This window comes from Chiloscyllium plagiosum, chromosome 22, assembly GCF_004010195.1.
Source record: "Chiloscyllium plagiosum isolate BGI_BamShark_2017 chromosome 22, ASM401019v2, whole genome shotgun sequence".
Lineage (NCBI taxonomy): Eukaryota > Metazoa > Chordata > Chondrichthyes > Orectolobiformes > Hemiscylliidae > Chiloscyllium > Chiloscyllium plagiosum.
Window position 1 is genome coordinate 45,264,847 of NC_057731.1, and position 23,984 is coordinate 45,288,830.

The following is a 23,984-nucleotide window of genomic DNA, read 5'->3' on the forward strand; positions in this document are numbered from 1 at the left end:
CCCCTCCCCCAACTCCCTCCTCCCTACCTTTTATCTTAGCCTGCTGGACAAACTTTCCTCATTCCTGAAGAAGGGCTTATGCCCGAAACGTCGATTCTCCTGTTCCCTGGATGCTGCCTGACCTGCTGCGCTTTTCCAGCAACACATTTTCAGCTACCACCAAAGAAAGACTAACTGGCCTGTAATTCCTGGGGTTATCCCTATTTCCTTTTTTGAACAGGGGCACAACATTCGCCACTCTCCAGTCCCCTGGTACCACCCCCATTGACAGTGAAGACGAAAAGATCATTGCCAATGGTTCCTCAACTTCCTCTCTTGCTTCCCACATAATCCTAGGATATGTCCTGTCAGGCCCGGGGGACTTGTCTATCCTCAAGTTTTTCAAAATGCCCAACACATCTTCCTTCCTAACAAGTATCTCCTCTAGATTACCAGTCCGTTTCATACTCTCCTCTTCAACAATACGGTCCCTCTCATTTGTAAATACTGAAGAAAAGTACTCATTCAAGACCTCTCCTATCTCTTCCGACTCAATACACAGTCTCCCACTACTGTCCTTGATCGGACTTACCCTCATTCTCGTCATTCTCGTCTCCCCTTCACATTTTGGGTCACACAGCTTTGGCCTTTGATGTGAAGGGCACTGCTTGTCACTGGCCATTCGGGTGTTTCCTTTCTTCCTGGTGGTGGAAACTGAATAAAGATTAGTGCACCTTGTGTCTCTCACTGTGTCTCACACCTGCATGCAGACAACAAAAAAAACAGGAGTGTCATACTCTGCGAAAAAGAAAAAAAACTAAACAGGAGTGTCAGAGGATCTGTTCACTCCGAGAGCTGGCTCTGAGGGAGCTGGATCAGTGTCAAAAAAAAAGAAATAAAAAATAAAGAGGAGATTTGGGTGCTGGGAAAAAAAAAGCACTACTGCAACTAAGCAGTAGTGTGGGAGTAAGAAAAAAAACGAAAAAAAAAACAAGGGTGTTGAACATCCTGTTCACTCTGAGAGCTGGCTCTGAGGGAGCTGGATCAGTGTGCGTGCAAGGACTCTCCTCCTTGACAAAAAAAAATAAACAGAAGATGTTTAATCCCTGCCCTCCCCTTCACGTTTTTGGTCACGCAGCATTGCCCTTTGATGTGAAGGGCACTGCTTGTCACTGGCCGTTCGGGTGTTTCCTTTCTTCCTGGTGTTGGAAACTGAACAAAGATTTGTGCACCTTGTGTCTCTCACTGTGTCTCACACCTGCACACACACACCATGGGTGCTGGGGGAATAAAAAGGAAAAAAAACCAGGAGCGTCAGGAGTTCTGCTCACACTGAGAGCTGGCTCTTGAGGGAAAAAAAGAAAAAGAAATATAAGTTTAAAAAAAAATAAACAGGAGTGTCAGACATCCTGTTCACTCTAAAGAAGGATAAACAGGAGCTGTTTAATCCCTCCCCTCCCCTCCCCTTCACTTTTTTGATCACGCAGCATTGCCCTTTGATGTGAAGGGCACTGCTTTTCACTGGCCATTCGGGTGTTTTCTTTCTTTCTGGTGGTGGAGACTGAATAAAGATTCGTGCACCTTGTGTCTCTCACTGTGTCTCACACCTGCACACACACAACATGGGTGCTGGGGAAAAAATAAGCACTACTGCAGTTAGGTGGTAGTGTGGGGGAGAAAAAAAAGAAAAAGCATAAAATAAATAAACAGGAGATGTTTAATCCCTCCCTCGCCTTCATTTTTTTGATCACGCAGCATTGTCCTTTGATGAGAAGGGCACTTGGGTGTTTCCTTTCTTCCTGGTGGTGGAATATAAATAAAGATTTACATACTTGTTGTTTTTCACTGTGTCTCACACCTGCACGCACGCAATATGGGTGCTGGGAAAAAAAATAAGCACTACCGCAGTTAGGCGATAGTGTGGGGAAAAATAGAAAAAAAAGAAAATTATATTTAAAAAATGACAGAAGTTCTGTTCACTCTAAAAAAGAAATAAACAGGAAATTCAAAAGGTGTCCTCAGTGTAGGGGCAGGCTTTGAGCTGGCTGGTCACAGCCCATGTATTGTGTACATGTAAATAAAGGTGACTTGATGATGGATACCAGCCTCTGTGCTGTCATTTCAGTGGCAATGAGAGAAAACGGTATGTGTTTGAAGAAAAGTTGCTCACAACAGTCGTCTTTGAGTTGTGGTAAGCAATTCTGGCATCATGCCTTTATTTGGGAAGCTTGACCCATTTGATCTTGCCATCAAACACTGGGCCCAGTATATGGAAAGAAAGCGATATTTTTTTCCAGGCAAATGACTTTTGGGGCAGTTGAAAAGCAATGAGCGTAATTCTTCCGACTAGTTGTGGACCTGCAGCATTTTTGGTTATTTGGAGCTTTCCCTGAGGCACTAGATACTAAAACCTTTTAAGAGTTAGCGGATTTAGTTAGGGAATATTATGATGTCAAAGCTCCTCTAATCTGAGATGCTCTTGGTTTTACTAGGCTGTTTGAGAACCACGGGAATCCGTATTAGGATTTCTGATGAAGTTAAAATGACTGGCAGAGGTATGTGATTTTGGGTTAACCTTGAATGAGATGCTGAGAGACTGTTTGGTATGTAGGATTAATGATGCAATCGTGCAAATGTGCGTACTAGCTGAAGCCCAACTGGACTTCAAATAGGCACTACAACTGGCTTTGTCATGAGAAAATGTAGTAAGTGGAACATGGTAGCTACAGGGCATCCTGAGGAAGAGGACATTCTCACCTGTCCGACTGAGCTTGGGGAACACCACTTGAGTGTAGGTAGCTACAGAGCGTCATGCAGGGCATATCCTGAAAAGAGGGACCCCAGGTCAGGCTGCAGCTAAACCCCAAAACAAAGCTGAGACTTGGCCAAATGGCTAAAATGTTCTTCAGGATCCAATCAGAGGCATTTAATCAATTAACCGAATAATCAATTATCCGAACGAACCATCTTGCTCGGATAATCGGGGTTCTTCTGTACATAATTTCAGTTACATCACACTGCAAACTTTTGCTATAAATTCTGTGTCTTAGGATCTTATTCACCACAACCACCTGATGAAGGAGCAGTCCTCCGAAAGCTAGTGTGCTTCCAAATAAACCTGTTGGACTATAACCTGGTGTTGTGTGATTTTTAACTTTGTACACCCCAGTCCAACACTGGCACCTCCAAATCATGACATATTATGGCAGACAACTATCCCAGACACACTGTGGAAATTTGCAATCTTTTTGGCAGATGCATATCTATCTCTCCCAGTCTATGTTAAAATTGCCCTCTAACACTACTCTGATGTATAGTTTCCTAATTTCCTAATTATATTTATATAATCTAGTAAGTAGTAGCATCACCAGCAGTGAGAGCCTTTCAGACACTTGATGAAAACTTGAAGCATTTCAGTTATTGCAGGACTGCCATCAGCTTCACATTGGAACCTATTGCAGCACCACTTTGTGGCCATTATGGTGAATTGTCAATCAAAACATTATAGACTCCTGCAGACATTTTAACAACAACAATTTACGTTGTTGTTAAAATGTCTTTAATGTATTAAAACATCACAATGCACTTAATGGGAACGTCATCAAACAACATCTGACACTGAGTCACATACGGCAAAGTTAGATGAGAAGAAATGAGTTAGTTTTAAGGAATGGACAAACAGGAGGCTGGAAGAACAGAGCAAGCCAGGCAGCATCAGAAGGTGGAGAAGTCAACATGTCGGGTATAACCCTTCAAGCATGGAGATGGGGGTAGGAGAGCTACAGATAAAGACAGAGAGGGGTGGTGGGGTCGGGATAGTATCAGAATGGTGAGTTAGTGATCGGTGAACACAGATAGTGCATACAACCTCATTTGTCAACGTGAGGGATGATTCTCGTTGGTGGCTGGAAGGAAGGGTTGGTAGGTCAAATGGAAGGGAGGAGGCGTGGCTAGAAAGGGAGCTGGGGGGTGGATGGGAATGTTCTTTGAAATTCAAGAAATCAATGTTAAGTTCTCCGGGCTGTAGGCTGCCCAGGCAGGGGAAGATGAGGTGTTGTTCCTCCAATTTGCATTCTGATTCACTGTGGCAATGGAAGAAGCTGAGGATGGACATGTCGGAGAGAGGGTGGGAAGGGGAATTGAAATGGGAGGTGAGGCTGGAAGTCTTGGGTCAGGTGAAGATACTCAGCAAAACAAGGTTAAAAATCACACAACACCGGGTTATAGTCCATTAGGTTTAGTTGGAAGCTCGAGCTTTTGGAGCGCCGCTCCTTTGTCAGGCGGTTGTGGAGTACACGATTGTAAAACACAGAATTTATAGCAAAAGTTTACAGTGTGATGTAAATGAAACTATACATTAAAAAATACCTTGATTGTTTGTTAAGTCTCTCATCTGTTAGAATGACCATGTTAGTTTCACTTCTTCATATGTAAACCACAGAACCTTTTTAAAAACTTACAATTCTCAGGTTAACTTTAACAATTGGTGTCATCCCAGATATTGTGTTGAAGGTGTTGGCGGAGAAAGTGAGGTCTGCAGATGCTGGAGATCAAAGTTGAAACTTTATTGCTGGAACAGCACAGCAGGTCAGGCAGCATCCAGGGAACAGGAGATTGAAGGTGTTGGCCCCCTGTGTGTTGCTGTCTGTGCCATAACGTTTAGACTGATTCTAATCTAAAAAATGAATTAACAGAATCTTACATGGATTCATGAAGTTTTTGAGCAAAGTACAAGTTCACCCCACAAATGTATATGTGCATGTGGGTTTGTGGTGTGTGTGTGTGTGTATGTGTATGTCTGCGGTTGGGGGGTTGTGAGTGTCTGTGAGAGAGAGTGTATATGTGTGTGTGTGAGTGTAAAGGGGACTAAGTCTGTGAGAGGATGTGTGAGTGTGGGAATGTGTGTATCTAGGAGTACATGAGTGTCTGTATGCGTGTCTGTGTATACAAGTATCTGTGTGCGTGTGAGTATAGGAGTGCCTGTGTGTCGGAGTGTGTGTGTGTGTGTGTGTGTGTGTGTGTGTGTGTGTGTGTGTATATAGTGCAATGGTGGACCTGCACCTGCACTGTGACATGAAGGTCCCAGTTGAGGCCCTCCCTTTCTGTACCGAACTTGGCTATCAGCCTCTGCTTGGCCATGTTTCGCTGTTACCTGTCCCGAAATCTGTCTTGGAGGATGGTCACCTGAAGGTCCGAGGTCGAATGTCCTGGACCGCTGAAGTGTTCTCCAACTGGGAGGGAACACTTCTGTCTGTTGATTGCTGTGCAGTGCCCATTCATCCATTGCTGTAGCCTCTGGTTGGTTTCCCCAATATACCATGCCTCAGGGCATCCTTGCCTGCAGCGTATGAGATAGACAACGTTGGCTGAGTCGCATGAGTACCTGCCACATACATGGCGGGAGGTGTCCCCATGTGTAATGGTGGTATACATGTCCACACTCTGACATGTCTTGCAGCGCTTACAGTGACAGGGTTGTATGGAGGTTTCCTGAAAGCCGGGCAGTTTGCTACGAACAATGATCTGTTTAAGGTTTGATGGTTGTTTAAAGGCGAGCAATGGAGGTGTGGAGAAGGTCTTGGTTCAACCTCATTGATAATGTGTTGCAGGCCGTGAAGAACACGGTGTAGTTTTTCGGCTCCTGGGAAGTAGTGGACAACGAAGGATACCCTGTCAGTTGCAGCACGTCTCTACCTCCTGCGGAGGTCATTACTGTGGCATGTTGGAACTGGCGATCGATGAGTTGAGCATTGTACCCCGTTCTTATGAGGGCATCCCTGAATACTTCCGTCACGTTCCTCCTCATCTGAACAGATCTGGTAGGGCTTGTCCATAGGGAATCTGTTTCACGAACACCTTCCACCCTGACTTTAAGTTCACTGGGACCATCTCGGACACCTCCCTCCCCTTCTGGACCTCTCTGTCTCCATGTCTGGCAACAGACTCAACATGGACGTCAATTTCAAACCCACTGACACTGGACTACACCTCCTATCAAACCCCTCCTGTAAAAATGCGATCTCTTACTTCCAATTCCTCTGCCTCCACAATATCTGCTCCCAAGAGGAGCAATTCAACTCCAGAACTTCCCAAATGGCCTCCTATTTCAAGGACCACTATTTCCCCTCTCACGTGATCAACAATGCCCTCCAGTGCATCTCCTCCATTCCCTGCACCTCCGTCATTGAACCCCACACCTCCAGCTGTAACAAGGATAGAACTACCCCAAGCCCCACCCCCACTCCATCCCCCTGCCCCATCCCGGTCCTCTGGATACAGAGCATTATCCTCTGCCATTTTTGCCACCTACAATCAGACATGACCACTAGAGACGTATTTCCTTTCCCACCCCTAACTGCATTCCACAGAAACCATTCCCTCTGTGACTCCCTCATTGGGTCCACATGCCCTCCTCCAAACCACCCTCCATTCCCGACACCTTCCCTTGCCACCACAAGAGGTGTAAAACCTGTGCCCATACCTTCCCCCCTCATCTCCGTCCAAAGCCCCAAAGGAGATTTTCCTGCACATCCAAGGAACTCATCTACCATGTCCGTTGCTCTCGATGTGGTCTCCTCCACATTGGGGAGACAGGACAGCAACTCATGGAATGTTTCAGAAAACATCCCTGCGACACACGTACCAAACAACCCCACCACCCTGTGGCCAACCACTTCAACTTGCCCTCCCACTCCGCCAAGGACATGCAAGTCCTGAGCTTCCTCCACCACCAAATCCAAGACACCTGATGACTGGAGGAAGAATGCCACATCTTCTGCCTTAGGACCCTTCAACCACATGGCATTAACATCAACTTCACCAGTTTCTTTATCTGCACTCCCTCACCTCTTCTCAGATCCAACCTTCCAACTCAGCACAGCCCTCTTGAACTGTCCTATCGGTCCATCTTCCATCCCAACTATCCACTCCACCCTCCCGTCCAACCTATCAACCCCACCTGCATCTACCTATTGCCTTCCCAGATAGCTTCTCCTCACCCTCACCCCACCCCCACCCTCCTCTATTTATCTCTTAGCCCCCTTTCCCCACCCTATATTCCTAATGAAGGGCTTATGCCCGAAATGTTGATTCTCCTGCAGCTCTGATGCTGCTTGACTTACTGTGTTTTTGTAGTGCCACACTTTTCGACCTTATTAGATAGTACATGACACTGACACAGCTGGCTCAGAGCCGGCTCCTAGAGTGACCAGAATTCTTGACACTCTTGTTTTTTTTTTTAAGCAGTGCTACATTGCCTGAGGTACCATTTTCTATTTTCCCACACTCCCGCCTAACAGCGGCAGTGCTCAATTTTCCCCGGCACCCATGTTGTGTGTGTGCAGATGTCGGACACAGTGAAGAACAACAGGTATGTAACAACAGGTGGCCAGAGACAAGCAGTGCCCTTCACATCAAAGGACAATGCTGCATGATCAGACAAGTGAAGGGGGTGGGGGGAGGGGCAAGGATTAAATCAAAATAGAGTTGGAGGGGGAATAATACACACCACTCACTCCCTGCGGTGCCCACCTTTCCCTGAAAATCTCAAGGGTGTTGGTGGACTCTGCATGCTCTTTCTCCAGGGAAACCCGGGCTCTAACATAACCGCGGAAGAGGGGCAGGCAATCGGCCCTAACAAGCCCCTTCCACGGCCCACTGCCTGGACCTGTTTATGGCCAGTTTGGCCGGGCCTAGGAGCAGACTCACGAGGAGGTCTTCTGACCTACCCTCCGCACCAGATACTCAAAGATCAGAAGCGTGGGACTGAAGTGCAGACAAAAGCAGAGTAGAAGGTTTTTAAGAAAATCAAAAAGAGGGTGCAATATGCACATGGTCCATGGACTCCACAGCACCACAGAACAAACAGTTGGGCTAGCAGTCCATGAACCATCATGATCTGCAGTTGCAGAGGATTGCTGTGTGCTTCACCCTTCACACCAGATCCCAGAGAGAAAGGGGGAGGATTCCCACATAGAGAGCCCTCCATTGAGGATTCCCACTGCCCGGTGGCAAATGGGCACACCAAGTGGTGTTCGGATGGTGGATGAGGGAAAAGAGATGGATGATGTGCAGCAGCAGTCGATACAGCATCCACTGCCATTTTATGTTCCTACATTCTTGTTTATCTGTGAGTTAGGACATCCTGATTGGTCCAGGTTAACAGCCCCAATCAGGGATCTCATATTCTAATAGGACCACTTGGCTGCGTTCATTCCATTAACCATAAGAGAGCCACTAGAGCAGAGTCTCAGACACTTGCACGGATGTTGAAGGGTGCAGAGATTGGGGATTATAGGCCATGAAGTGATTATAAGATATCACTGACTCTCACACGCACAGTGGGTATGCAAGAATGCCACAGGGAGAGATGGGATAGGGGCAGCAGATCCTTATCAATCACCACATAAAATAGGGCTGAGAGCTTATGCTAAAACTGAAAAGACAAAGTTTGTGAAACATTAAACAAAGTGTGAAGGATCAGTTGACTTTGGAACAGTGAGGTTTGTCCATGGTAAGCCTAACTGTGATGACCTGTAACTGTGATAGTTATTGAATGCTCAGTGTTGGTCAGGGCACCAAGGGAATCTTATAATAATGCCTGAAAATGACATTTCTGACTATGCAGAGCCTTGGTTTTTGTGGTGAAGTCCTGGAATGGAATTGAACCCCTTACCATGCCATTCAGTGGCAAACTGAGGCTAGAATGTTGCCAGCTGATTGCACACAATGATATGGATGCGTGATGTTATGTTTCTGAAAGATTGAATCTTAATTTGGTCAAGTGTCAGCATTTTGTTTTCTTGTCTCATCTGTATTGGAGTCTATTTATCATTTCAAATAAAATAGTAATGACAAAGAAACTGAGACTGGACTGACTCTTGGGAAAGTCAGATATCAACCACGATCAACCTGTTCATTTCCAAACAATTAAGATGACTCAGACCTGCAGCAACGCATTCCAGAAGTAGCATTGCAAATACACCCAGAAAACAAATTAATTATGGACTCTGTTTGTGTTTCATAGAACAGTGATATGTGTCAATATTAAAATGATGAGAAGTGTCTCTTGTGGTGCAGTTCTCATGTCCATACCTCTGGTCCAGAATGTCCGGGGTCAAGTCTCCCTTCGCATGGAAGTGTGTCAGGACATGTCCAAACAGGTTAGTCAATTGCAACCCAAAAGAGAAAATGCTGGAAAATCTCAGCAGATCTGGCAGCATCTGTAAGGAGAGAAAAGAGCTGATGTTTCGAGCCCAACTGACCCTTTGTCAAAGCTTTGACAAAGGGTCAGTTAGACTTGAAATGTCAGCTCTTTTCTCTTCTTACACATGCTGCCAGACCTGCTGAGATTTTCCAGCATTTTCTCTTTTGGGTTCAGATTCCAGCATCCGCAGTAATTTGCTTTTATTTATTTACTTACAAGGTGGCACAGGACATGTCAAACAGGTTCGTGTCAGGACATGTCCAAACAGGTTCGTTCGTTTTAAGCTGATGAGAAATGTGCTAGTTGATGCTATTATTGATAGTATGCAGGACAGCAGTAGATCAAATGTTTACCTAATGTTGTCAAATATTTCTAGGCAATGGAGGTTTTACCAAAAAAATTGGTAAACGGAGATTTGCTTATCAAAACCAAAATAAAGATATGAGAGCATTGCAGGCAAAGTGGTTTCATAAGGTTTGTAAGGAAAAAACCATTTCTCTAAAGTTTACATTGTGCTTACTTCCTCGAGCAGTCTTTCTGTCCTTAACGTGATGTCGGACTGAGACACTTAAATTATATGCATTATTTCCATTTGGAACATATAATTTCTCATCATGGTTCCATTGCAGAACTTAATGCTTCACCAACATTTATCTTAGGAAAGGTAGCAACATTTTTGTTGCTTTTTGCCCAAATGTAAGTACACTGTAGGGACAGATGGTCAAAATTGGGGAGTCAGAGGGATACCAGAGCAGAGTCTGATAAAGACTAGGACAGTGTGTGTTCTCATGAGAATTGTGGGAGAATTGCCTGATGCCCAGCAAGGCCTCTCTCACATTTTGTTGTCTTGAGATCTGGGTACGTAGATGAGATTCTTGCTAAGGAGCAGTGAGATGGTGACTTATGGGTGCAATTGCATATTATGACCCTCATTAATAAAAGCTCTTTCCTCATTAATATGCAGCTTCCTTCTGTACCATGAGACAAACAAATACTAGTCACTGAGAATTCCTGACATGAAAGGCAGAGTGTGTGCTTGGTGACTGCAGCTCACTGCTTGCTCGTCTAGACCTCCATATTGGACACTGATGCCAACATCTCTCTCCACGTTCTAGGCTGTGGCTGCAGTGCCCCATGTCCACTGACCTTGGCACCTAATACATGCCAACTTCTCGGCAAGATCAGGGCATATCTGCAATTCATTTACAGTATGTTTCTTCACTTCAATGCAGTACCCTCATTTATCATTGGAAGGCTGCTGCCTTTATCCAGCTGACTGAATGGATCTGGTTGCATCTCAGGGCTGCTCTTTTACCACTCAGTCACTTTGTACCTGTCAGGATGTTCACAACAATTCTTCCTGGCCTTGCCTTCTAAAGTTTTGCCCCTTCAGCCAGGGCCAGCAGGTACTCGTGCTGCTGTATAGATTTTTCTTTTCGTTCGGACACATTGTCAGGCTGCTTGTCCTGGTTGTCAGCAGGCACCAGTCCAGGGGATTGATATGTTGCACCATGTCACCGTACTACATGAATGTTATAGCTACACCATGAGCCAGCAGCTAAGAGGGCAAACAAGCTTCATGTGCTGCAAACAAATGAATGTCTCAAAGGATTGCAACTAAGGGCCAGCCCAGCAGGACCGCCAGTGCCAGTCCTTGACTTTTTACTTCCAGACTTTTCATGTCAACCTGATAGGCCTTTATTGTGTGAAACTGGTGTCGTCTGTTTTGTGATCTAACTTACAGCTTGTACGCAGTTTATTTTGAGGGTAGATGCTCATGATATCATCACTGTGGTAGAGCTGTGACTTGCGAGTATAAAGGTGTGAGACTCCATGTTACCTCGGGTCACTTGAAGCCTGGCAGGCTGATGGAAACATGTCAAATCCCATTAACCAAATGCCTTAATATCAACCAAGAAACTGAAATGACTGTGACTGTAGGAAATGTATGTATCAGCAGCTGCAATCAATGGCTGTTGAATCTCTCAGTACTACATTAGCCACATCTAAATCTGATGTCATGGGAGCTGACGTAGGATTGCCTCATCAGGTAGAGCTACCCCAGTGGAGACAAAAGCTCACATTATGGTGTCAGATCAGTGTGGTCACAGAGGGAGATTTGATGCAATGATGTAAATGAGGAAAGATGGGTTGAGAGGTGGAGAGTTTTAGAGAGGGATTTTCAGACCTTACTTGGTAGTTGAAAGGATAGTGACCAGTGCTGAATTAATTGAAACTGGAATGCTCACCAGATTACAATTACACCAACTCTAATACCTCAGAAACTTCCAGGAATGTTGAAGGATACAGAACCTGGGGATTTTATGCCAAGAAGTGATCGTGAAATATCATTGAATCTCACACACACACTCTGTGCACAAGAATCCCACAGAGAGAGGTGAGATAGAGGCAGGAGATTCTCATCAATCAACACATAAAATGGGAGTGAGAGCTTGTGCTAAGATCGAAGAGAGTAAATTAGTGAAAGATTAAATAAAATGTAAAGGTTCACTTAACTTTTGTGAGAGTGAGATGTGTCCATGGTAAGACTGATTGTGATAATCTGAAACTGTGATAGTGATTGAAGAATCGATATTGGTCAGGACATCAAAGAGATCTTATAATGGTCTCTGAAAGTGACCTTTCTGACTGTGCAGAGCCTTGGTTTTTGTGGTTTTTTTTGAAGTACTGGAATGGAATTAAATCCATTACCATGTAAATCAGTGCAAACTGAGGTTACAATATTGCCAGCTGATTCCACACAATGATATGGACGTGAAATGGTATGTTTCTGAAAGATTAAATCATAATTTGGTGAAGTATCAGCATTTTTTCATTTGTCTAATCTTTGTTAGAGTCTATTTAAGTTCATCACTTTTAGTAAGGTACTAATGAGCAAGAAATGAAAAATGGACTGACTTGCTGGAAAGTTGCACAGGTTCGGATGCCATACACATCAACTAACTAATTTTCAATCAACAAATAGAGTAAAACAGAAACTGATTTGCAACATTCCAGAGTTAACAATGAGAACACACCCAAGAAACAGGCTAATTATAGAGTGTTGTTTGTGCTTCATAGAACAGAGGCATCTGTCAATATTAAAGTAATGAGAAGGGTCCATTGTTGTACAGTTCTCATGTCCCTATCTCTCGTCCAGAAAGAGACAGATGCGGGAGATCAAAATCAAAAAGTGTGGCGCTGGAAAAGCACAGCCAGTCAGGCAGCATCCGAGGAACAGGAGAATTGATATTTCGAGTATAAGGACTTCATCAGGAACGAGGAGAGTTTCCTGATGAAGAGCTTTTGCTCGAAGCGTCAATTCTCCTGCTCCTCGGATGCTGCCTGACTGGCTGTGCTTTTCCAGCGCCACACTTTTTGACTCTGGTCCAGAAGGTCCAAGGTCAAGTCCCACTTGACAGGGATTGTGTCAGGACATGTCCAAACAGGTTCGTTCGTTTCAAGCTGATGAGAAATGTGCTAGTTGATGCTATTATTGATAGTATGCAGGACAGCAGTAGATCAAATGTTTACCTAATGTTGTCAAATATTTCTAGGCAATGGAGGTTTTACCAAAAAAATTGGTAATCGGAGATTTGCTTATCAAAACCAAAATAAAGATATGAGTGCATTGCAGGCAAAGTGGTTTCATAAGGTTTGTAAGGAAAAAAAACATTTCTCTAAAGTTTACATTGTGCTTACTTCCTCGAGCAGTCTTTCTGTCCTTAATGTGATGTCGGACTGAGACACTTAAATTACATGCATTATTTCCATTTGGAACATATAATTTCTCATCATGGTTCCATTGCAGAAAATAATGCTTCACCAACATTTATCTAAGGAAAGGTAGCAACATTTTTGTTGCTTTTTGCCCAAATGTAAGTACACTGTAGGGACAGATGGTCAAAATTGGGGAGTCAGAGGGATACCAGAGCAGAGTCTGATAAAGTCTAGGATAGTATGTGTTCTCATGAGAATTGTTGGAGAATTGCCTGATGCCCAGCAAGGCCTCTCTCACATTTTGTTGTCTTAAGATCTGGGTATGTAGATGAGATTCTTGCTAAGGAGCAGTGAGATGGTGACTTATGGGTGCAATTGCATATTATGACCCTCATTAATAAAAGCTCTTTCCTCATTAATATGCAGCTTCCTTCTGTACCATGAGACAAACAAATACTAGTCACTGAGAATTCCTGACATGAAAGGCAGAGTGTGTGCTTGGTGACTGCAGCTCACTGCTTGCTCGTCTAGACCTCCATATTGGACACTGATGCCAACATCTCTCTCCACGTTCTAGGCTGTGGCTGCAGTGCCCCATGTCCACTGACCTTGGCACCTAATACATGCCAACTTCTCGGCAAGATCAGGGCATATCTGCAATTCATTTACAGTATGTTTCTTCACTTCAATGCAGTACCCTCATTTATCATTGGAAGGCTGCTGCCTTTATCCAGCTGACTGAATGGATCTGGTTGCATCTCAGGGCTGCTCTTTTACCACTCAGTCACTTTGTACCTGTCAGGATGTTCACAACAATTCTTCCTGGCCTTGCCTTCTAAAGTTTTGCCCCTTCAGCCAGGGCCAGCAGGTACTCGTGCTGCTGTATAGATTTTTCTTTTCGTTCGGACACATTGTCAGGCTGCTTGTCCTGGTTGTCAGCAGGCACCAGTCCAGGGGATTGATATGTTGCACCATGTCACCGTACTACATGAATGTTATAGCTACACCATGAGCCAGCAGCTAAGAGGGCAAACAAGCTTCATGTGCTGCAAACAAATGAATGTCTCAAAGGATTGCAACTAAGGGCCAGCCCAGCAGGACCGCCAGTGCCAGTCCTTGACTTTTTACTTCCAGACTTTTCATGTCAACCTGATAGGCCTTTATTGTGTGAAACTGGTGTCGTCTGTTTTGTGATCTAACTTACAGCTTGTACGCAGTTTATTTTGAGGGTAGATGCTCATGATATCATCACTGTGGTAGAGCTGTGACTTGCGGGTATAAAGGTGTGAGACTCCATGTTACCTCGGGTCACTTGAAGCCTGGCAGGCTGATGGAAACATGTCAAATCCCATTAACCAAATGCCTTAATATCAACCAAGAAACTGAAATGACTGTGACTGTAGGAAATGTATGTATCAGCAGCTGCAATCAATGGCTGTTGAATCTCTCAGTACTACATTAGCCACATCTAAATCTGATGTCATGGGAGCTGACGTAGGATTGCCTCATCAGGTAGAGCTACCCCAGTGGAGACAAAAGCTCACATTATGGTGTCAGATCAGTGTGGTCACAGAGGGAGATTTGATGCAATGATGTAAATGAGGAAAGATGGGTTGAGAGGTGGAGAGTTTTAGAGAGGGATTTTCAGACCTTACTTGGTAGTTGAAAGGATAGTGACCAGTGCTGAATTAATTGAAACTGGAATGCTCACCAGATTACAATTACACCAACTCTAATACCTCAGAAACTTCCAGGAATGTTGAAGGATACAGAACCTGGGGATTTTATGCCAAGAAGTGATCGTGAAATATCATTGAATCTCACACACACACTCTGTGCACAAGAATCCCACAGAGAGAGGTGAGATAGAGGCAGGAGATTCTCATCAATCAACACATAAAATGGGAGTGAGAGCTTGTGCTAAGATCGAAGAGAGTAAATTAGTGAAAGATTAAATAAAATGTAAAGGTTCACTTAACTTTTGTGAGAGTGAGATGTGTCCATGGTAAGACTGATTGTGATAATCTGAAACTGTGATAGTGATTGAAGAATCGATATTGGTCAGGACATCAAAGAGATCTTATAATGGTCTCTGAAAGTGACCTTTCTGACTGTGCAGAGCCTTGGTTTTTGTGGTTTTTTTTGAAGCACTGGAATGGAATTAAATCCATTACCATGTAAATCAGTGGCAAACTGAGGTTACGATATTGCCAGCTGATTCCACACAATGATATGGTCATGAAATGGTATGTTTCTGAAAGATTAAATCATAATTTGGTGAAGTATCAGCATTTTTTCATTTGTCTAATCTTTGTTAGAGTCTATTTAAGTTCATCACTTTTAGTAAGGTACTAATGAGAAAGAAATGAAAACTGGACTGACTTGCTGGAAAGTTGCACAGGTTCGGATGCCATACACATCAACTAACTAATTTTCAATCAACAAATAGAGTAAAACAGAAACTGATTTGCAACATTCCAGAGTTAACAATGAGAACACACCCAAGAAACAGGCTAATTATAGAGTGTTGTTTGTGTTTCATAGAACAGAGGCATCTGTCAATATTAAAGTAATGAGAAGGGTCCCTTGTTGTACAGTTCTCATGTCCCTACCTCTCGTCCAAAAAGAGACAGATGCGGGAGATCAGAATCAAAAGGTGTTGTGCTGGAAAAGCACAGCCAGTCAGGCAGCATCCGAGGAGCAGGAGAATTGACATTTCGAGCATAAGGACTTCATCAGGAACGAGGAGAGTTTCCTGATGAAGAGCTTTTGCTCGAAGCATCAATTCTCCTGCTCCTCGGATGCTGCCTGACTGGCTGTGCTTTTCCAGCACCACACTTTTTGACTCTGGTCCAGGAGGTCCAGGTTCAAGTCCCACTTGACAGGGATTGTGTCAGGACATGTCCAAACAGGTTAGTTAGTTTCAAGCTGATGAGAAATGTGCTGGTTGATGCTATTATTGATAGTATGCAGGACAGCAGTAGATCAAATGTTTACCAGATGTTATTAAATGTTTCTAGCATGGAGCCTTTACCAAATGAATTGGTAATCGTAGATTTCCTCATCAAAACTTTAATAAATATATGAAAGTACTGCATGCAAAGGATGGTCTCATAAGATTTGTAAGAATACAGACATTTCTCATTGTGCTACTGTGCCTACTTCTGTCCTCACTGTGATGTTGGACTGAGACATTTGTAATACATTCTTCACTCCTATTTGGGACGTAATTTGTCATCATGTTTCCATTGCAGGAAATGATTTTTCACCAACATTTATCTTAAGCAAGGTAACAACAATTTCATTTCTTTTTGCTCAAATCTAAGTACACTGCAGGACTTCATGGCCAAAACTGGGGAGTCAGAGGGACACCAGAGTCTGATAAAAATCAGGACAATGTGTGCTTTGGTGAAAATTGAGAGTGAATTGTCTGAGACGTCCAACAAGGCCTCCCTCCATTCTGGAGAAACCGATTATATTTTCTGCCTGAAATCTGGGTGTGTAGATGAGATTCTCATTTGGGAATAGTGAGAGGTTTAATTGCTTGTTATGACCCTCATTAATAGAAACTCTCACATCATTAATATGCAGCTTTCCTTTGTACCATGAGATGGATAGAAACTAGTCACCGAGAATTCTCAGCATGAAAAGCAGAGTGTGTACTTGGTGACTGCAGTTCACCGCTTGCTCGTCCAGACCTGCATCTTGGACACTCAATGCCAACATAGCAGATCTCAGCTATCTGTAAGAATAATAGGGTGGTTATGGGAGGGGATTTTAACTTTCCAAACATAAACTGGGACTGCCATAGTGTTAAAGGTTTAGATGGAGAGGAATTTGTTAAGTGTGTACAAGACAATTTTCTGATTCAGTATGTGGATGTACCTACTAGAGAAGGTGCAAAACTTGACCTACTCTTGGGAAATAAGGCAGGGCAGGTGACTGAGGTGTCAGTTGGGGAGCACTTTGGGGCCAGCGACCATAATTCTATTAGATTTAAAATAGTGATAGAAAAGGTTAGACCAGATCTAAAAGTTAAAGTTCTAAATTGGAGGAAGGCCAATTTTGACGGTATTTGGCAAGAACTTTCGAAAGCTTATTGGGGGCAGATGTTCGCAGGTAAAGGGATGGCTTGAAAATGGGAAGCCTTCAGAAATGAGATAACAAGAATTTAGAGAAAATATATTCCTGTTAGGGTGAAAGGAAAGGCTGGTAGGTATAGGGAATGCTGGATGATGAAAGAAATTGAGGGTTTGGTTAAGAAAAAGAAGAAAGCATATGTAAGGTATAGACAGGATAGATAAAGGGAATCCTTTGAAGAGTATAAAGGAAGTAGGAGTATACTTAACAGGGAAATCAGGAGGGCAAAACGGGGACATGAGATAGCTTTGGCAAATAGAATTAAGGAGAATCCAAAGAGTTTATACAAATACATTAAGGACAAGCGGGTAAGTAGGGAGAGAATAGGGCCCCACAAAGATCAGCAAGGTGGCCTTTGTGTGGAGCCACAGAAAATGGGGGAGATACTATATGAGTACTTTGCATCAGTATTTACTGTGGAAAAGGATATGGAAGATATAGACTATAGGGAAATAGATTGTGACATCTTGCAAAATGCTAGAGAAATGATTGCTGAACACCATGCTGAGATATTTGTATCATCGATAGTCACAGGTGAGGTGACAGAAGACTGTAGGTTGGCTAACGTAGTGCCTCTGTTTAAGAAAGGTGGTAAGGGCAAGTCAGGGAACTGTAGACCAGTGAGCCTGACCTGGGTGGTGGGCAAGTTGTTGGAGGGAATCCTGAGGGACAGGATGTACATGTATTTGGAAAGGCAAGGACTGATTCGGGATATTCAACATGGCTTTGTGCTTGGGAAATCATGTCTCACAAACTTGATTGAGTTTTTGAGGAAGTAACAAAGAGGATTGATGAGGGCAGAGGGGTAATTGTGATCTATATGGACTTCAGTAAGGCCTTCAACAAGGTTCCCCATGGGAAACTGATTAGCAAGGTTAGGTCTCACGGAATACAGGGAGAACTAGCCATTTGGATACAGAACTGGCTCAAAGGTAGAAGACTGAGGTTGGTGGTGGAGGGTTGTTTTTTAGACTGGAGGCCTGTGACCAGTGGAGTGCCACAAGGATTGGTGCTGGGTCCTCTACTTTTTGACATTTATATAAATATTTGGATGCGAGCATAAGAGTATAGTTAGTAAGTTTGCAGATGACACTAAAATTGGAGGTGTAGTGGACAGCGAAGAGGGCCACCTCAGATTACAACAGGATCTTGACCAGATGGATCAATGGGCAGAGAAGTGGCAGATGGAGTTTGATTCAGATAAATACGAGGTGCTGCATTTTGGGAAAGCAAATCTTCACAGGACTTATACATGTAATGATAAGGTCCTAGGGAGTGTTGCTGAACAAAGAGATCTTGGAGTGCAGGTTCATAGCTCCTTGAAAGTGGAGACGCAGGTAGATAGGATAGTGAAGAAGGCGTTTGGTAAGCTTTCCTTTATTGGTCAGAGTACTGAGTACAGGAGTTGGGAGGTCATGTCACGGCTGAACAGGACACTGATTAGGCCACTGTTGGAATATTGCATGCAATTCTGGTCTCCTTCCTGTCAGAAAGATGTTGTGAATCTTGAAAGAGATCAGAAAAGATTTTAAAGGATGTTGCCAGGGTTGGAGGATTTGAGCTATAGGGAGAGGCTGAACAGGCTGGGGTTGTTTTCCCTGGAGCGTCGGAGGCTGAGGGGTGACCTTATAGAAGTTTACAAAAGTATGAGGGGCATGGATAGTAAATAGGCAAAGTTTTTCCCTGGGGTCGGGGAATCCAGAACTAGAGGTTTAGGGTGAGAGGGGAAAGATATAAAAGAGACCTACGGGCTGACTTTTTCACACAGAAGGTGATACATGTATGGAATGAGCTGCCAGAGGAAGTGGTGGAGGCTGGTACAATTGCAACATTTAAGAGGCATTTGGATGGGTATGTGAATAGGAAGGGTTTGGAGGGATATGGGCTGGGTGCTGGCAGGTGGGACTAGATTGGATTGGGATACCTGGTTGGCATGGATGGGTTGGACCGAAGGGTCTGTTTCCATGCTGTACATCTCTATGACTGTATGACTCTATTACACTCATGGGCTGTAGCTGCAGCAGCCCATGTACACTGACCTTGGCACCCAACACATACCTGCCTCTCCACATCACCAGGGTACATTTCCAATTCACTTACAGTATATTTCTTCACTCCAATGCAGCCCTGCTATCTGTCATTGGAATGCTGCTGCCAGGACACTTTTGTCCAGCTGACTGATTGGACCTGGCTACATCTCAGGACTGCTCCTTTTCCTTTTGCACTCATTCACTTTGTACCTATCTGAACGTTCACAACACCTCTGCTTGGCCTTGCCTTCTAATACTTTGCTAACAGGCACACAATGCTGCTGTACTGACTTGCCTTTTTGTTCAGACACTTTGTCAAGTAGCTTGCACTGGTTGTCAGCAGGCACCAGTCCAGGGGATCCATAGGTTGTTCCACGTTACCATATTACATGAGTGTTACAATTACACCATGAGCCAGTGAAACTTAATGTACTGCAAACAAATGAATGGCAATGTCTGAATGTTGGGGGGAATCGGGTTTAGTCATGTCAAGGGTGATGCATTTCAATCATGGCCATGAGTTGTCTTGAATGAGTGAGTAAACAGTGCAGAAGTGTATATTAGTAGAAGTAGAGTGAGTGTGAGATAGCAGAGAAAAAGATGGTGGCACTTACCTTGGCTGAAAATTGCATGTCTTTGACCATATTGCTGTGCTGCTGGGACTGCACTGATCAGGGTGCTAACCTGGGACTAGCGTGGTAGGGCCTGCTGTTATGGCCCCCTCGGCTAGTCCTTGATGCAGTAGACATCCCCTTCTGCATCAGCCCATTCACCAAGACGTCCAAGTCCTGTCTGCAAAGTCATAGAGTCATAGAGATGTACAACATGGAAGTTGGATGAAATTTTCCCCCTTAATTCTGTCCCCTTAGGGGTGATATGGTGGCTCAGTGGTTAGCACTGCTGCCTCACAGTGCCAGGGACCTGGGTTCGATTCCAGCCTCAGGCTGTGGGTTCAGGTTCAGGAACTCTGTGTGGAGTTTGCACGTGTTCCCCATGTCTGCGTGGGTTTCCTCTGGGTGCTCTGGTTTCCTCCCACAGTCCAAAGATATGCAGGTCAGGTGAATTGGCCATGCTAAATTGCCTATAGTGATAGGTGCATTAGTCAGGGGTAAATATAGGGTAGGGGAATGGGTCTGGGTGGGTTACTCTTTGGAAGGTCGGTATGGACTTGTTAGGCTAAAGGGCCTGTTTCCATACTGCAGGGAATCTAATCTAATCTAACCTTAATGCTTATATACGGGCCAGATGTTGTGAACTGCTTGGTGATTCCTGTCTGTCAGGTACAGAAGTCCTTTCTAAATATGATGTTGGTACCAGAGACGCCAATCTCTTCCAGAATATCCCAGGAATGGTGAGTTCTTCTGGGTACAGCTAGTGTCAGTATCGGATGAGAGGGGCGCCAGAGAGATGTGGAATGTAGTGAGCTTGGCAGGTTTGTGGCGATCACCGGAGAAGTATGAGGCTTCACATAGAGAAACCCTCCAGAGATCTGATCAAGGTGATGTCATGCCGAAAATATGGTGAGATTCAGCCCTGGCTAAAGAGGAAATGTCTACATGCAAGTTGACAGGTCTCCTTTTTGAACAGAAGAACTAGAAGCAGGGGTAGGCCGACCGACCCTTCGAGCCTGCTCTGCCACTCACTAAGATCATGGCTGATCGTTCCATGGATTCAGATCCACTTACCTGCCCTCTCACCATATCCCTTAATTTCTTTATTGTTCAAAAAAAAATCTACCTTAGCTTTAAAAGTGATTACTGAAGTAGCTTCAACTACTTCCCTGGGCAAGGGTTTCCATAGATTAACAACCATCTGGGTGAAGAAGTTCCTTCTCAATTCAGTCCTAAATCTGCTTCCTCTAATCTTGAGGCTTTGCCCTTTTGTCCTACTTTCACCTGTCAGTGGAAACATCCTCTCTACATCTACCTTATCGATTCCCTTCACAATTTTATATGTTGCTGTAAGAGTCCCCCCCTCAATTTTCTGAATTCCAATGAATACAATCCCAATCTATGCAATAAGCCAACCCCCTCAACTCCAGAATCAACCTAGTGAACCTCCTCTGCACCCCTTCCAGTGCCTGCACATCCTTTTGCAAGTAAGGAGACCATATCTGAATCCAGAACTCCAGGTGTGGCTTCACCTGCACCTTGTACAGCTGTAACATAATCTCCCTGTTTTTAAACTTAACCCCTTTAGAAATGAAAGACAAAATTCCATTTGCTTCCTAATTACCTGCTGTACCTGCAGACCGACTTTCTGCGATTCATGCACAAGGACACCCAGGTCCCTCTGTAAATCAGCATGCTGTAACATTTTGCCATTCAAGTAATAATCTATTTTGATGTTACTCCTACCAAAATGTATGACTTCACATTTATTTATATTGTATTCCATTTGCCAGACCTTTGGTCACTTGCTCAATGTATCTGTGTACCTCTGCAAAGTTTCACAGTCCTCTGCACACTTTGCTCTGCCTCTCATCTTAGTATCATCTGCAAACCTTGACACCTTACAGTGGTTCCAACTCCAAATCATCTATAGAAATTGTAAATAATTGTGGTCCGAACACCAATCCCTGAGGCGCACCACTAGTCACTGATTGCCAACCAGAATAGCACTCATTTATTCTAACTCTTTGCTTCCTGTTAGTCAACCAATCCTCTATCCATACTAATACTTTGCATGTAACGCCATGTATCCTAATCTTATGCAGCAGCCTCTTGTGCGGCACCTTGTTGAAGGTCTTTTGGAAATCCAGGTTCACCATATCCACTGGGTCTCCATTGTCCACCTTGCTTGTAATGTCTTCACAGAATTCCAAAAGATTTGTCAAGCATGACCTGCCCTTCATGAACCTATGCTGTGTCTGCCCAATGGGACAATTTATATCGAGTTGCCTTGTTATTTCTTCCTTGATAGTGACTCAAGCATCTTCTCTACTACACAGGTTAAGTTAACCAGTCTATAACTCCCCATCGTTTGTCTACCTCCCTTTTTAAACAGTGGTATCACATTTGCTGTTTTCCAATCTGCTGGAACTGCTCCAGAGTCTAGTGAATTTTGGAAAATTATCACAAGTGCACCTGCTATTTCTCCCGCCATCTCTTTTAGTACCCTGGGATGCATTCTATCAGGGCCTCTTTTAGTACCCTGGGATGCATTCTATCAGGGCCAGGAGACTTATCTATCCTTCACTCTATTAGCTTGCCCAACACTAATTCTTCTGTAATAATGATTGTTTCCAGGTCCTCACCTCCCTTTGTCTCTTTGTCAATTACTGGCATGTTAGTCGTGTCCTCTACTGTGAAGACCGATACAAAATGCCTGTTCAATGCCTCGGCCATTTCATCATATCCCATAACTAAATGTCCCTTCTCATCTGCTAAAGGGCCAACATTTACTTTAGTCACTCTTTTTCATTTATATATTTATGGAAACTTTTGCTATCTGTCTTTACATTACGTGCTGGTTTTTTCTCATGTTCTATTGTTCTTTTCTTTATAGCTCTTTTTGCAGCTTTCTGTTGACTGTTAAAGGTTTCACAGTCTCCTAGTTTCACGTGTTCTTGCCCACTTTGTATACCTTCTCTTTCAATTTGGTAGTCTCCCTTATTTCCTTAGGCACCCATGGCAGATTACCCCTTTTCTTACAGTCCTTCCTTTTCACTGGAATATACTTGTGTTGAAAAAATTGCTTTGAAAGTCCTCCACTGCTCGTCAAAATCTTTGTTTCCAATCTACTTTAGCTAAGTCCTCCCTCATTCTGTTGTAGTCCCCATTGTTCAAGCACAGGATCCTGGTTTTGGATTCCATCCTTCCACATTCTTATTCTTGCAATACATGAAGTGCAGCAGTTTGTACAGATCGCAATTTGAAAAGATGTTCCTTCCTAAATAATGTGTTGTTAGAGCAGGGATAAGTGTTCGGGAAATGCCTTGCTTAAAGTTTCCAATGATTAGATTACTTACAATGTGGAAACAGGCCCTTCGGCCCAACAAGTCCACACCGACCCGCTGAAGCGCAACCACCCAGACCCATTCCCTTACATTTCACCCCTTCACCTAACACTATGGGCAATTTAGCATGGCCATGGCCAATTCACCTAACCTGCACATTTTTGGACTGTGGGAGGAAGCTGGAGCACCCGGACGAAATCCACGCAGACTTGGGGAGAATGTGCAAACTCCACACTGTCAATCGCCTGAGGCTTTCCATTGTTGCAATGCGATGCAACCTTTTAAGTCAAACTGATAGGCCTTTATTGTGTGAACTGAAAATGTGTTGCAGGAAAAGCGCAGCAGGTCAGGCAGCATCCAAGGAGCAGGAGAATCGACGTTTCAGGCATGAGCACTTGTTCAGGAATGAGGAAAGTGTGTCCAGCAGGCTAAGATAAAAGGTAGGGAGGAGGAACTTGGGGGAGGGGCGTATGAAATGCGATAGGTGGAAGGAGGTTAAGGTGAGGGTGATAGGCCGGAGTGAGGGTGGGAGCGGAGAGGTCAGGAAGAAGACTGCAGGTTAGGAAGGTGGTGCTGAGTTCGAGGGTTGGGACTGAGACAAGGTGGGGGGAGGGAAAATGAGGAAACTGGAGAAATCTGAGTTCATCCCTTGTGGTTGGAGGGTTCCTAGGCGAAAGATGAGGCGCTCTTCTTCCAGCCTTCATGTTGCTATGGTCTGGCGATGGAGGAGTCCAAGGACCTGCACGTCCTTGGTGGAGTGGGAGGGGGAGTTGAAGTGTTGAGCCATGGGGTGGTTGGGTTGGTTTGTCCGGGTGTCCCAGAGGTGTTCTCTGAAACGTTCCGCAAGTAGGCGGCCTGTCTCCCCACTATAGAGGAGGCCACATCGGGTGCAGCGGATGCAGTAAATGATGTGTGTGGAGGTGCAGGTGAATTTGTGGCGGATATGGAAGAA

At 44.2% G+C, this 23,984-nt stretch overlaps 1 long non-coding RNA gene across 1 annotated transcript in view; it reads right to left on the reverse strand.

Annotated features, from left to right (window-relative positions):
- Positions 1-491: 491 nt before the first annotated feature.
- LOC122560981 overlaps positions 492-23,984 on the reverse strand; it is a 25,369-nt gene continuing 1,876 nt past the window's right edge. Inside the window, exons 2-4 of the long non-coding RNA XR_006314871.1 lie at positions 19,097-19,102; positions 5,774-5,780; positions 492-592 (exon numbers count right to left, since the gene is read on the reverse strand). This is a non-coding gene — a long non-coding RNA (uncharacterized LOC122560981). The remainder of the gene's footprint in view (positions 593-5,773; positions 5,781-19,096; positions 19,103-23,984) is intronic.